Genomic DNA, 9847 nt, shown 5'->3' with positions numbered 1-9847 from the left:
ATACGCTGAAAACATCTGTGCATGTCCGGCATATAATGTTCAGAGACAGTCACTGGCGTCCGTTCTAGCGCGCCTTGACAGTGGACAAATGTCTGTTGAAACAGTTCTTGCATGCCGTCAACAGAAGACATCACAGTTGAAGGCGACGAAGCACTGCTGAGGTTTTAAGAGAGACGAACTTGGACAAGAGGCTGTGACAGAAATGTCGCGTACCACGCAAGAGGACCGACTGATTGTCTGTGGTGCAGTGTCATGTGCTATCTTTCTATCTTTCTCTCTCTCTTTCCTCCATCTTTAATCCCCCACCCTGTCCCCATGTGTAGGGTAGCAAACCGTTGTCTATACTGGTTAACCTCCCGTGCCTTTCCTTCTCCATTATTTCTTCTCTCTCTCTTGGCTATTCAGACTACTGCGCACACACTAAACAGAAATATTGGAACACCTCCCCCTGTGTATGCGCGATGTCTGTAACACGTAATAATGCGTACTTAAGAAGAGCGTACTACGCCGTTTGCTGTCAATGTGGACAAGGCTTCCGTGCGGGAGCCGCATGTCTTTTTAAATTTTTTGTGTTCTTTAACCTCCCTGCCTTTCCTTCATTTCCTTCCTTTTGTGTCTTTTACCTTAGTCGGCGTCTTTCTTTTATTTCACTACGTTTATTCCCGACCAGGCGGGATTCCGTCGGACTCTTGACTATGGTGTTGAGGTATGTGTAGAGTCATGGTGTAGAGACATATTGTAGAGGCGTAGTGTAGAGGCATGATGTAGTGTCAAGGTGTCGTCTAAGTAAGGGGCACTTACTATGCCTGTAGAGCTTGGAGTACTCCGCGGCGTGCGTGTAGCCGGCTACCGTAAAAATCCTCGGCTCGAGGATCTTGTTGAACGTGGGCACTCCCCAGTGCTCGTGGCTGTGGCCGTCCTCGGTTGTGACGATCACGTCGGTGTGTGGCTTCTCGCCACATCGCACCAGGGAACTTGCGAGACGACGTGCAGCTTTCCGTGGTCGCCTGCCAAGTACGAGCCAAGCACACCCAGGAAGCCGGCCTTCCAGGGCTTGTACGCGTAGCGTTTCGCGTAGTACTTCGACAGGCGGTGCAGCAGCTGCGGAAAAAAAGGAGCGGGAGAAGTTAAGTAGATTTCCTATGTTAACTTGATTTTCGTAATTCAAAGCCTGTTTAAATGAGCAACGTTGTTAAGATCGGTTTTTAAAGAGGAGGAGCTGCACCGATTTAACGTGATTGTTTCTCAGATATTATTGACCCTCTCACCAGGGCCCATATGATTACACTTTGTGAGCTGGACGGTTGGTTAGCACGCACCAGATACTTTAGCATCTGTAGTTAATTGAACACATCAATAAGATGACAGGTATGGTTCGATGGCTCCAGATAAGAAACCTCCTTGTTGCAGATATCACCTCGTTTCGCAAGAGATTATGATCACATCCGTCTATGCAGCAGTTATTTCCTTAAAATAAAATATGTGGCTGGGGGTACCGTTGCAGTCTTGTACATTGGGACCCTCGTCTATAAATACGCCAGGGTCCCTCGTAAGGACCTCGTAGTATGACGCCAAGAAGCGGAATGCTGTGTGAATCCGACGCCGGCTTGCTTGAAACAAACACCTGGCGACGCTGCGCTATACTTTGTGAAGTTCTCGTGTGCGTTCGCGAATATGTGACGGTTTCAGAACTTACGGGCTTGTAGTTCTTCCACTCGACATCTGCGGTGAACTTTCCGAGGCGGCTGGAGTAACGGAGCAGTCTGTAGCAGTAGTGGCTGAAGGGGATGCCCTTTTCTTGCTTTGGTGGCATTTGTTGGCGAGCCAGTGGAGGAAGGTGCTGCTGAACCTGTCCCTGCCGACTGCCTTGCCTTCTGCCGCGGCTGCCAGCTGCTGTTCGTCTCGTCGTCTGTGTGTGTGAACTTGCCGTTAACTGTGATCTGTTCATAGAGAAAAGAGCACAAAATTTTGAAGCGTACGTGCAAAGCTACACGCGATGCAAGGCGGCGGGCAGGTAGTGAACGTTGCGGCTATATGAGGTACTATAATTTCAGAAAGGGGGATATGCTGCTTGAAGGTGATCTTTTCGCGAGAACAACGATGTCGTCAAGTTACTCTAGAGTTGTGCTGGGTCTAGAGATTGAACCATGGTGACCCTAGCGAAAAAACAAAAACAGAAAAGCCGGCAGTTCCCACGCATTGTGGGAATCGATGTAATGCGAAGCAGCCAGCAAAAGCTGCCTACATCGTCTTGTATGTCATTGAGGAAACTGCGTGTCATGGTTTTCATGTTAACTCCTATTATTTATGTTCGTCACACAGTAACGTCGCGCAATACCAACTTCGGAGTCGATCAAGCTAGAGAAACGGCCGCCAGCGCACTATGAGCGTGGCACGTAAGTCATGCTGTACATGACATGCGTGTCATGATTTTCATGTTAACTCGTGTTTCTATGTTTGTCACACAGTCACGTCGCGCAAGACCAATTCCGGGGTAGATGAAGCTAGCGAAACGGCCGCCAGCGCGCCATGAGCCTGGCACGTAAGTCATGCTGTACATGACATGCGTGTTATGATTTTCATGTTAACTCGTATGTTTATGTTCGTTACACAGTCACGTCGCGCAATACCAATTTCAGGGTAGATCAAGCTAGCGAAACGGCCGCCAGCGCCCCATGAGCGTGGCACGTAAGTCATGCTGTACATGACATGCGTGTTATGATTTTCATGTTAACTCGTATGTTTATGTTCGTTACACAGTCACGTCGCGCAATACCAATTTCGGAGTAGATCAAGCTAGCGAAACGGCCGCCAGCGCTCCATGAGCGTGGCACGTAAGTCATGCTGTACATGACATGCGTGTCATCATTTTCATTTTAACTCGTGTTATTTATGTTCGTTACACATTCACGTCACAAGAGAACAATTTTGGTGTATATAAATCTAGCGAAACGGCCGCCAGCGCCCCATGAGCGTGGCACGCAAGTCATGCTGTACATGACATGCGTGTCATGATTTTCATGTTAACTCGTGTTATTTATGTTCGTTAAACAGTCACGTCGCAAGATACCAATTTTGGCGTATATAAAGCTAGCGAAACGGCCGCCAGCGCCCCATGAGCGTGGCACGTAAGTCATGCTGTACATGACATGCGTGTTATGATTTTCATGTTAACTCGTATGTTTATGTTCGTTACACAGTCACGTCGCGCAATACCAATTTCGGAGTAGATCAAGCTAGCGAAACGGCCGCCAGCGCTCCATGAGCGTGGCACGTAAGTCATGCTGTACATGACATGCGTGTCATCATTTTCATTTTAACTCGTGTTATTTATGTTCGTTACACATTCACGTCACAAGAGAACAATTTTGGTGTATATAAATCTAGCGAAACGGCCGCCAGCGCCCCATGAGCGTGGCACGCAAGTCATGCTGTACATGACATGCGTGTCATGATTTTCATGTTAACTCGTGTTATTTATGTTCGTTAAACAGTCACGTCGCAAGATACCAATTTTGGCGTATATAAAGCTAGCGAAACGGCCGCCAGCGCCCCATGAGCGTGGCACGTAAGTCATGCTGTACATGACATGCGTGTCATGATTTCCATGTTAACTCGTGTTATGTTCGTTACACAGTCACGTCGCAGGATACCAATTTTGGCGTATATAAAGCTAGCGAAACGGCCGCCAGCGCCCCATGAGCATGGAACGTAAGTCATGCTGTACATGACATGCGTGTCATGATTTTCATGTTAACTCGTGTTATTTATGTTCGTTACAGTCACGTCGCAAGATACCAATTTTGGCGTATATAAAGCTAGCGAAACGGCCGCCAGCGCCCCATGAGCGTGGCACGTAGGTCATGCTGTACATGACATGCGTGTCATGATTTTCATGTTAACTCGTGTTATTTATGTTCGTTACACAGTCACGGGCACGCAAGATACCAATTTAGCGTGGCATAACCAGTTTTGGGCGTATATAAAGCTAGCGAAACGGCCGCCAGCGCCCCATGAGCTTAGCACGTAAGTCATGCTGTACATGACATGGATGTCATGATTTTCATGTTATCTCGTGTATTTATGTTCGTCATACAGTCATGTTACGCCATACCAATTTTTGTGCCATTCGATTAACGAAGCGACCAGGAGAGCACAAAGTCGTAGGCGGCCAGATGGATGGATGGATGGATGGATGGATGGATGGATGGATGGATGGATGGATACGCTCAAAGTCGCAGAAGTTCGCTAAGAAATGCTTCGCATTTAAAAACAAAGGTGAGGGCTACAAGCAAGGAAAACGCTCGCTCTACTCCCTCGTTTGTGTTTCTTCTTTGTGCTCGGGGTGCGCGGCTTCTTGGCCTCTATTGGATAACACTTCAAGTTTTGTCCTGGTCGGCATGAATCAACAAACTTACGGAGGTTCCTGCTTCGCAGCTGGCTCCGTAGTGGACGTTAAGGTGAGCGTCGATTTCTTTTCCCGCGTAGAAGGTAGCCATGTTAGTTATGGACCAGTCAGGATGTGGGAACTTCGCCGATGCGTCCAGGCATATCTGTAGAAATGAGGTGAAATGAAGAAAGCGTTGTCTTCTTCACCGAAATATCACAACTTTACATTAAGTCACTTCAGTCGTAGTGCAGTAGTATCCAATGGCGTAGCCAGGGGGTGGCACACCAGCCCCCCCCCTCCCCCCCGAATTTTTTTCTACCATGAGATACGGAGCGCAAAATGACACTTGAGCACACTTACCTGCCCGCACCCCGTGTCGGATCAAGGGCGTGCACCCCCCCCCTCCCCAAAAAAAAATTTTGCCTACGCCACTGGTAGCATCACATGGACTGTGCTTGTGCTTATCTGCCGCACAGGCATATAGAAGTACACATTTCGAAGTTTCCTTATGTTATAATAAAGATAATCTCGGTGGCGTAGACGATCTAACCAAATTCTCTTTTGTAGTACTATACGCAACTCCTTTATGTACTACATATCACCTATGGTTTCGCGTTTATGTCGCCTTTATGTCCATCGCTTGTGGGCTCTAAGTTAGCCGATTCATGGCAATCAATACAAAACCAATCAGTATAGATCGGCATGAGTCGGCAAACTTAGTCGCGGGCTCGTTTTTTGTTTTTTTTAGAGGCAACGGATACGTTCGGGTGTAAATCACAATTAAATCCTTCTATACCCGCTGTGGTGGCTTAGCGGCAAATTCGTTGCGCCGCTGAGCCCTATAGTCGTGGGTTCGGACCTCAGTCATGGCGGACCGCGTTCAGATGGGGGACAAATGCAGAAACGCCCTCGTGCTTATGTGAAAGCTTACGTTAGAAAACCACAACGTGGTCAAAATGAATCGACGTCCCCATCTATGCGGCCTGCCTCATGTCATATTGTGGTGTACTGAGACATCAGGGTGTATGATGGGGAATCGAAGTCGGAGCTCCTGGCTGAGAGCCACGTAGATATGCTGTGCCGTCGTCTCTGGATTTTATTCGGAGCGCCAAGGCAAAAGGCGAAGCGTAAGCTGAATGGCGGCTTCAGGGTCCATGTCTTCCCTTTCTCTGCGTGGTTCCGCTGGGGCCATGCCAGATTCACAGCGTAATGTGGAATGGGAATGTTAGCAGCAATGGGATGACGCTACAACGGCTTTGGCAAGCGAAACCCTACAGAATTTTGTTTAAACACCGGATTTCCGGAGCTTACCTTCATTTCCGTGTCGTGGTGGCCGAATGGTGTCTTCTCGTAGAAGAACTGCAGCTTGTGGTTGAAGAGGTCATGGTTGAAGGAGTACCGCAACTCGGCTACGGCCTTGCGCTCCTTGGCGGCGCCCTTGAAGTCTACGTCGAGTCGCAGCACGTGCGTGGACGGCACCTCGGGGTCGTCGCCGATTTGGTCGTGGACGTTGAAGTGACTGTGCCGTTCGTCGTCGGGCTCCAAGAACTTGTACGAAATGTCGATGTCCAGCTGAAACGAGAGGTTCGAGCAAATCGGCCATTAAGCGGCTCCTGTAGACCATTTGTCAGAGGACTCCCTGGGCGCCGCCATAATCCTATCTGAGCTGCGCTAAATAGGCGAGACCTCCCAAAAATTCACTGCCGAGGCTGTGACGTCAGCCTTTGTACTACCGCGCGCAGCCCGGCATGGCGGCGTTTTTTGTCTCCTGTGAAAAGGTCTGGTGAGATGCAGAAGTTTGAGTGCGTGTTTATACTGCGCTCGGCAAGTTGGCGCGAAATGTCGCACATGTTTTGTTATTTATATCTTTTATTGCGATAGCAATTATATGGGAAGTCTCGACGGGGTTTTGCAGTCGCCGTCGCCGTCATGTCTTTCCCGTATGAAGTTCCAATTGATAAGATCCCCCGCGCATCGTATGTTCTACCGCGGGTAAAAGCGCGCGAGCGGGGGCGACGAACGCGGCCGAGGCAGGGATCAAACGAGCCGGCCCATTTCCGTCGCTTGGAGGGTGCATGCGATAACATCACCCCGCTCGGGAGGCCTGCCGTAGAAGCAGACAGGAAACGCCCCGCCCGTCTTCAACGAGCATGAAAAGACGCATGCACCCTCCGTCGCTTGGAGGGTGCATTCGCTCGGAGAGGGGTTGAGGGGGTTGTCGCGCGAGGAGCAACTTTGAACTTTGAATCTAAGGGCGCGGTCGCGATCGCTGGCGCGCGCGCTATCTCGACAGCCATCACAGCGGGCGGGTCGTATACCCTTCTACGTGCTGCGCTCTCAACGTGAAGTGCCTATGCGGAGAGCGTCTCTCCCTGGAGCGGCCGTATTTTCTTCCACCAACGTTTTGTAGTTAAGCGAGATCGGATACAAAACAGTTAGCTGCTAGCCTCACTTCGTATAACACTACAATTTGTCGCTGTCGCATTCATTGCTTCGCCCTTGCGGTCAAACTGTGACTTTTATGCGTTAACTTATTCAAGGCTGTCTTGCAAAGTTTACCTTAGGAGACTCGGCTAAAGGCTCGCCGTTTAGGGATATTGCAGTGGCGCATTACATCTTCAACATAGGAATATAAAAAACACCTCAAACTGATGTACAGGGTCGTCCATGAATAAGGTAAAAACATCATTAGTTTTCACGACCCCATAGAGCCTGATGTTTAATACGTAATTCGTAAATTTATTATTGTGCACATCGACTCCATGATTTTACGTAATGTAATGGACATTTCCCTCGTTAAATAGAGTAAACGCTGTAGTTTTATCGGCTTAAATATTAGTGATGTGTTTATATTACATGTTGTCGACTCTGTAAAAGCAGAAGAAGATTTTGTAAACATATTGTAATTCGTCGGCAGTGCATAACAACAAATTTATATAATTTTATGTTCTCTTTTAAAAATTTATGCTTACGCGTTTGAGGAAATAGCGCATGAAAGGTAGCAAGGTAGCAATATTAAAGGGGCCAACAACTGGCCAGAGCGTGTGATTAGACCCTGGTGAAAATGAAAAGACGGTGAATTTTATTGACAGATTCTACCATCCTTTTCACAATGACAGTAGGATTTACATCTTTAAATCGCGTTCAAAAGTAACAAAAAACCGATGTGTCGCGCAGCCTAGCGGATGAGCTTTCATTCTAAAAGTCTGCGCGTGAAAACACAAGAAAGAAGTCAAGACACCACAAGCGCCGGATGAGCCTTGAAGCTGGATTACGGAGTCGTTCAGTATCAGTGGTTTGATTACTTAGTCTGATACTTTCGTGCTCGTCATAAAAGTGCTCAGAATTAAAGTATGAATATTATTCCCCCATCCCCGTCCTATGCTGTGCTGCTCACGAGGTGAAAAAAAAAATGTTACACGCTGAGAAGCGGCGCTTTCTTCGCGGTCACTTGTGGGACATGTCGAGCCGCGGCGTACGCGCGAGGAGGGCACGCATGCCCAGCAAACGGCTCGCAGAAACGCGAACCGCTCCCACGCTCACCTCCCTGTGTTTGCAGCATGTGTTCTGTGTATACGACTTCATAGTCGCCGGCATCGAAAATTTCGGATTATAAATGTTTCGTGGCGTTTTCCGCTTTACAATTCCGTGATTAGACACTCTGACCGGTAAGCTTTCTGTTGCGCTGAAGAAAACACGCACCATAAAAAAATTGGTTGTCTGTTCCTTTAAGAGGTAACGTATTTAAACTAGTTTCCTGACCACAGTACGGCAGTACATTAGTGCGGCTTGTTTGCCAAGGGTCTCTTCATATCTTATGAACGAACGTATGCGCTGTAAAGAACAATCCATGTGTCTCATATTGCGTTAGGATCATGGGTTTTCTTTGCCAACAAATTTCGTACGTGTGGAGCGAGTCTTGTTCGAACAGTTCTGACACTCATACAACTCTTTGCAGCGTTTGATCTTTCGGGGTGCAGCAAAGTTGTACGTAACTACGCTTGATGCCCGGATGCCGAGAATAGTGTTGTTCGAGTATTTTATATCGCGGTTACGGCACGTGCGCTTCCCTTCATCAGAACTCTAGTTTCTTTGCAGCTGTCTGACGAATGAATCTGATTCCTTTTCTGCAGTTACCATATTTCATGAATGCCAAGTAAACAAAGCAATGCAAGCGGAGAACATTAAACGCGATATACCAGGCGAGAAAAGGCGGGGACATTGTGCTCACTGAAGGTGTAATGATTCTGCGGGTATGTTTTCGTTTTATTTACTTTAATAGTCCTGCAGGTCGACCTTGTGTTATTGCGTTGTATAATCATTCCATTATGCCATCATCAGTTGCACTGTCGCTCTTTAATAGTGAAATTATTGTGTCCATTATTTATGAATTATTATGCCTGTCACCCTATTGAACCTGTAACGTATGAAAACCCTGGGTTGGTGGATGCTGGAATTGCTGGTGGATATGGTGGAAATAATAGTGGATAAGGTGGGAAGACTAGTGGATGTAGTGGGAAGCTGTGGTGGTCATAATAGCTGATGATGGCGAGAGTGCGAAAAATGGTGGCCGATGGTGGTGGTGGTGGCGAGCTTGTTTTGGTGCTAAGTGGAAAATGCTGGCTGATGGTGGCGATACAAAACATGTTTTGGTGGATGGCTTGGTGAACAAACTGGATGCCGGTGGCGTGATGGAAGCATGGTGGATGATGGTGGCATGATGGAAGTGCTTGTGAGATTATGGTAAATCACTTTCATTTCTTATGTTTTTCAGTTGAATGTGCAGCGAGATATGTTTACAGTTCAAAGAAGCCAACGCCGATAATTACGCGTTCGAGCATGCTTTTTTTTATTGATGCGGCGTCAATAGCCGCCTATAGTTCTTTGGAGCACAGCAGCCGTGAATGTTTACATTATGCGCATGTACTTATCAGGTTTACATCGCGCGATGTTTTGCTGTATTGTGATGTTCACAAGTCTAGAGATATAGGTGTGAACAGCGAGAGTAACTGTGTTACATCGCCGCGCAGTTGTCGAGAAGCAAATGAGCTCTGGCTGCGCACACTCTTCCATTTTAAGTTTGTTGCTGTTGTAACACTCACTGCTTGTTATTGCCTCTATGTTATTTTCGATACTGGGCCCTTAGGGTAAATAAATTAAATGAACGAATGAACCTCAACCAATTACGCAAGGGCTTGCCTTTCGATAGTTTGAACTTAAAGAAAGAGAGCGTGGGAAGCCTGATCTTGGATAGTCGCGCTGTAACGTATGAGAACCAATTTTGAGTGAGCATAGAACGTGATTCGCGTGACGCTGTCCCATTACGTCATAGCTCGATTGTCGGAGACTATATCCATAGCCGACTGGCTGCTATTGCCGCTGTGTACAGTGCTGTGTTGCAATGTATAGCAGTGTACGGACATTGGTGTACATTGCTGACTGACTCGTCACGTCTGC

At 47.6% G+C, this 9847-nt stretch overlaps 1 pseudogene; it reads right to left on the bottom strand.

Annotated features, from left to right (window-relative positions):
• Positions 1 to 718: 718 nt before the first annotated feature.
• The window catches only part of LOC119405409 (uncharacterized), a 30594-nt pseudogene continuing 21465 nt past the window's right edge, over positions 719 to 9847 (bottom strand).

Source organism: Rhipicephalus sanguineus, chromosome 9 (assembly GCF_013339695.2).
Source record: "Rhipicephalus sanguineus isolate Rsan-2018 chromosome 9, BIME_Rsan_1.4, whole genome shotgun sequence".
NCBI lineage: Eukaryota > Metazoa > Arthropoda > Arachnida > Ixodida > Ixodidae > Rhipicephalus > Rhipicephalus sanguineus.
This window is presented reverse-complemented; position numbering and strand designations above follow the sequence as displayed.